General features: G+C 40.9%; 1 pseudogene; it reads left to right on the top strand.

The window, feature by feature from the left end:
• Nucleotides 1-1,980: 1,980 nt before the first annotated feature.
• Nucleotides 1,981-5,872, top strand: part of LOC105002619 — a 13,908-nt pseudogene continuing 10,016 nt past the window's right edge.

Below are 5,872 nucleotides of genomic sequence, written 5' to 3'. Positions count from 1 at the left end.
TCTTTTGTCTTCTTGGTTAAGTTTTTTCCTAAGTATTTTGTTGTTTTGATGCTGAGCTAAAACTGTCTCTGCCAATGTCATATATAAAACCCAATCATATTCATTACTGCCTTCTATTTATTGCTATTGATTTTTATTTATTTTCTGTTTTTCACCCTTTTACACTCTTCTCTGATTTTAATTGAGTATTTTGGATAATTACATTTTCTCTTCTGTCTTAGCATGTCCATTCTTTATCTTTTTTTCAATTTTTTTTTTTATTTTTAAACTTTACAATATTGTATTGGTTTTGCCAAATATCGAAATGAATCTGCCACAGGTATACATGTGTTCCCCATTCTGAACCCTCCTCCCTCCTCCCTCCCCATACCATCCCTCTGGGTCATCCCAGTGCACCAGCCCCAAGCATCCAGTATCGTGCATTGAACCTGGACTGGCGACTCGTTTCATACATGATATTATACATGTTTCAATGCCATTCTCCCAAATCTTCCCACCCTCTTCCTCTCCCATAGAGTCCATAAGACTGATCTATACATCAGTGTCTCTTTTGCTGTCTCATGTACAGGGTTATTGTTACCATCTTTCTAAATTCCATATACATGCATTAGTATACTGTGTTGGTGTTTTTCTTTCTGGCTTACTTCACTCTGTATAATAGGCTCCAGTTTCATCCACCTCATTAGAACTGATTCAAATGTATTTTTTTTAATGGCTGAGTAAATACTCCATTGTGTATATGTACCATAGCTTTCTTATCCATTCATCTGCTGATGGGCATCTATTATAAACAGTGCTGCGATGAACATTGGGGTACACGTGTCTCTTTCCCTTCTGGCTTCCTCAGTGTGTATGCCCAGCAGTGGGATTGCTGGATCATAAGGCAGTTCTATTTCCAGTTTTTTAAGGAATCTCCACACTGTTCTCCATAGTGGCTGTACTAGTTTGCATTCCCACCAACAGTGTAAGAGGGTTCCCTTTTCTCCACACCCTCTCCAGCATTTATTGCTTGTAGACTTGTGGATAGCAGCCATTCTGACTGGCGTGAAATGGTACCTCATAGTGGTTTTGATTTGCATTTCTCTGATAATGAGTGATGTTGAGCATCTTTTCATGTGTTTGTTAGCCATCTGTATGTCTTCTTTGGAGAAATGTCTATTTAGTTCTTTGGCCCATTTTTTGATTGGGTCATTTATTTTTCTGGAGTTGAGCTGTAGGAGTTGCTTGTATATTTTTGAGATTAGTTGTTTGTCAGTTGCTTCATTTGCTATTATTTTCTCCCATTCTGAAGGCTGTCTTTTCACCTTGCTAATACTTTCCTTTGTTGTGCAGAAGCTTTTAAATTTAATTAGGTCCAATTTGTTTATTTTTGCTTTTATTTCCAATATTCTGGGAGGTGGGTCATAGAGGATCCTGCTGTGATGTATGTCGGAGAGTGTTTTGCCTATGTTCTCCTCTAGGAGTTTTATAGTTTCTGGTCTTACGTTTAGATCTTTAATCCATTTTGAGTTTATTTTTCATTCTTTATCTTTTTTTAAAACATACGTGATTGCCCTACAGTTCATAGTATACATTTCCAACTGATTAAAACATACATTCAAATATCATTTAATTGCTTGGTTGGTACTTCAAGTACCTTGTAACAGCATTTTCCTAATTCTTTCCTTCTATCCTTTCCAACATTGCATCATTCATATCACTTATCTGTAAGCTATAATAAATAAATCATTACTATTTTTATTTTGAACAAACTCTTAGACCAATTAAGAATTAGAAAATAAGAGATTTAATAACCCTAATTTGCTTTTTCTCTAATCTCCTTTCTTTCCTTAGATCTGTGTTTCTGACCTATATATTTTCCTACTTTCTGAAGAACTTTAACTTTTCTCGTAAGGCAGGTCTACTAGCAACAAATTCCCTCAAATTTTGTTTGAAAAATTTTAGTATTCCTTAACTGCTACATGGAACCAAGAACGGCACATGGGTAATTTTGTCGTTGAAGTTATCTATGTGAAGAGGCTAATGTGATGGCAGGTATATTGTAAGAGACAAGAAATGTCAGGTGCTGTTGTTTTTCTGATTGTTCCTTAGGCTCAGTTCCAATCATTCGATGAGAAGGTGATTGAAAAACACAAACTCAAGCATCTGTGGCGCTCTCTGACAAGCAATGAAACTATAAACTTTAGAGCACCCTTGGCCTCAAAGAATGAGGTTCTCTAGCAAAACCAAAACCAAAACCAAAACCAAAAAACACGCTTCTAGCCTGGCCTTTTCCGAGACCCAAGCAAGTTCTCCCGGGAGTCTCACGCTAGACATCTAGTGAGCAGCAGTCAGGCTGAGGAGTAGAGGGAAGGAGCAGAGCCTGTAGGGGCCAGTTTAGGGGGATGTCGAGGAGCAAGAGGAGGACCCTAAGGAAGGACGGGTCTGGAGGCTGACCCTGGGGGCCAGGCGGGGCAGGGGAGGTGCGCAGTGGAACAGGGGGCCAGGAAGGGGGCGGCAACGGTACGGGGCAGGGAAGGCTGGCGGTGTTGAGAACAAAGAGGAAGAGACCCTCTGGTTCTCTGGTGTTTTGGACTGCGAAAGAGGGGCCAGACTTCGCAGCCAAGCTGGAGGTATTGGGCTCCCTGGCGGAGCCCGGACCGCAGCATTCTGGACCGCGCCCCGTCCCGGGTGCTCCTGATGGGGGCAGCCGCCTTTCTTTTCGTTGTTCATCTCAAAAGGCGGCGTGGAAAGAACTACCCGCCAGGGCCCCCTGGACTGCCCTTCTTAGGCAACTTCTTCCATCTGGACTTGAAGCAGTTACACCTGTCGCTTCAGCAAGTAGGAGCGGGCAGAGGTGCCCGGACAAGTCCTGACCCTGGCCTGCAGGACAAGGGCCATTCCAGGTACCCAGGGCGGGAGGATGGGAATGCTGAGGCTAAAGCAGGCATCGGCTTTGAGCTTCTCACTTCTCCCCAGCAGCTGGCATGATTACATCTATGTTTTCTAGGAATGAAATATTAACTGTTTACTATTTAAGTGTGTGTCTTGTTACATATTATTGGGACATGCTATTTGTAATATGATCACCTGATCCCTGATGAGGGGTCAGGGGAATGCTGTTCTTTCCCTCTGAGAGGCAGTTTCCCATGTGTAAAATGGTAATGTGTTAGTAGTTCAGTCGTGTCCGACTGTTTGCAACCCCCTGGACTGGGGCCTGTCAGGCTCCTCTGTCCATGTAATTCTCCAGGCAAGAATACTGGAATGGATAGATCTCCAAGGGATATTCCCTATCCAGGGATTGAACTCAGGTCTCCTGCACTGCCTGTGGATTCTTTACCGGTGGATTCTTTACCAGCTGAGCCACCTACCTAAATCCTCACCACTTTTCAACTGAATTGCACCCATCCCTACAAGGACTGAGCCCTTCATTTTTCAACTCCCTGACCTGCAATCTCCTCTCACTAATCATTTAAAATTATCATTTGCCTGCTTAGATGTTAGTAGTGTTTTCACTTGCTTCTCACACTTTTTCCTTAAGAGCCACCTAAAAATCTTGTTGTAGGCTTTTTCCTCTGCTTTATAATCATCTCCCATCAGGGCTCCCTAACTGTGACCACTTTCCTTCCTTTCCCCACATTTTCTTAACTTTCTCTGCCATAGCCATATGGTTTATTATAAGAACATTTATGTGAAGAAGAAAACATTTTTGGACTAAGGTAGAAAAGTAATAAGTATGATGGATAAATGTATTTGTGAGGATATACAGTCATATAAAAAAGGTTGAGATTTATTTCTGTCTCACACATAAGTTGAGATGTAGGCAGGGAAGACCAGGATAGGAAGGCTACTTTGTTCCACAAGGTCATCCAAAACTTCAGTGCTCCGTCTTGTTGTTCTGCTCCTGCAGCACTGTCACATATGGGTTCTGGACCAGAAAGAGGAGTGGGAAGTGGAGAGGAGTACCTTTCCTTTAAGGACACGACCTAGAAGATGTACGCATCACCACTACTCATGTTCCACTGGCGCCCCAGAAATGTGGTTTTTGATGGGAAGTGGGAAGTCATGTGGCCAGTTAACACTTATGTAGTCCTTCACTTAGAAGAAGAGAGAGAATATCTCCATGCTTTCATTTAAAGGTAAGACCTACAGAGTGAGTTAGAAAGAGCCCAACTTTATGCTCATCAGCTATGCACTAAATCTCTGTGTCTCCTTTTCTGAAAACCGTGACTACATTGTAGGGTTGTTATAAGAACCAAATAAACCGATCAGTTTACTGATGCACACAACTGATGCTTATATCTTTCTCTAATACCCTCCCCCTTTCCTGAAAACTTTATAGTAACAAACTCAAGGAAAGCCGTTTGTTGGTTATATACCAGGCATCACTTGTCTAGCCTGACTGCTTCGTGGGCTCCATCAGTCTACTCTCTGGCAACTTCCTTCCATTCCTTTGTCCAGGTCTAATCAGAGTCCTTTTGCTAAAATACACTCCCAAGTATATCAATAACAATAAATAATTTTATTATTAGTTTTAGTATTATAGTTACTTATCACCACAGTTTTAAAGATGAGAACTAGTAATAGCCCTCATATTATGCACTTGAAAACTGAAACACAAGTAAGTTAAATAACTTGACCAAAAATCACACATAAAATAACAAGTAGAATCTGCCTGAGAGAAAAGAATTTGTATGACTTCAAAATCCAAGTTCTTAAGCACTCACTGTTGTTACCTCTTGTATTCAATTTTCCAATTGCAAACAAAACAAGATCTGAAATATTTCACTCGACATTAAGATATCCTTGGTCCAGCTCACATTACCTGCCAGACTTCAGCCTTGTCCCTCATCTCTCTACACAAATGACTGGTAATTTTTCCAAGAACCTATCCTAGCCCCTGGAGTTCCTTATGTGCTTCTTATATAACCCCTATCAAATAATTTATTGCACAGAATGGCAATAATGAGAACTGACTACCTATTGATATGTTCCATTACACTGCAAGTAATTTAAACATTAAATTAATTTCATTAATTTAACCTGTACCCCCAGGGCTTGGCCTTGACCAACCACAAGGTTAGTTCTTATTAATGAATCTTCACTGCAGTCAGACAGGAGAGCTCACTTGTTCCCAAAGGCCCACATTTTCCTATCAGTGCATTTGTGTATGCCATTCACAGAGAATAAATATCTTTATCTTTACAATAGGTGTCCTTTCACTGGCTCAAATACCACCTTCTCTTAGAAGCTTTCTCCCATATCTGGAGTGGAAATTGATTTCTTCTTTCGATATCTCCATTTCCCTTTCTATCAGCACTGGAACATATATCATCTTCCACTGTGCATTAATTTTTTTCTGTAGTGTTCTTTTACCAAGAGACTCTGATGCTTTAGGAAAACACCATAGCACATTGATCTGTGTATTGTCTCCACATGTAACATAGCAATGTCGGATGGTGCCTGGCAACTCGGAAGCATTTCGTAAAAACCTGTTGGATTGAATTTGAATTTGATTTCCACAGACTGTTCTCAGAAACCTGGCATAAACCCAAGAAAAACTGCCTTTGAAACCTCGAGTCTTAGTGGGTGTTCATGTACTCCCGGGGATTGGTGAACCCCTGAAACTGTATTCATGTGTACAGGACTTTCCTGGAGAGGAGATCCCTGACATACACTAGTTTCTCAAAGGATTCTGTGATTCAAAAAAATATGAACTACTGTTATGAGACTTTATTTTGTATGTCCTTAGGTTTCTTTATTGTGCTTCATTGGTTAGAAACACTTGTTAATTATAACAGCAATGCAAGCACATTGGGACATTTAAAAACACAATTTAGCAAGTGAGAGAATCTTACCCTCCCTTGTGCCCAAGCCTCCACCAATCCCCACC

The sequence above is a fragment of the Bison bison genome, unplaced genomic scaffold, assembly GCF_000754665.1.
Source record: "Bison bison bison isolate TAMUID 2011002044 unplaced genomic scaffold, Bison_UMD1.0 scf7180017856337, whole genome shotgun sequence".
Lineage (NCBI taxonomy): Eukaryota > Metazoa > Chordata > Mammalia > Artiodactyla > Bovidae > Bison > Bison bison.
The sequence above is the reverse complement of the archived record's forward strand: the minus strand, read 5'-3'. Positions and strand labels throughout refer to the sequence as shown.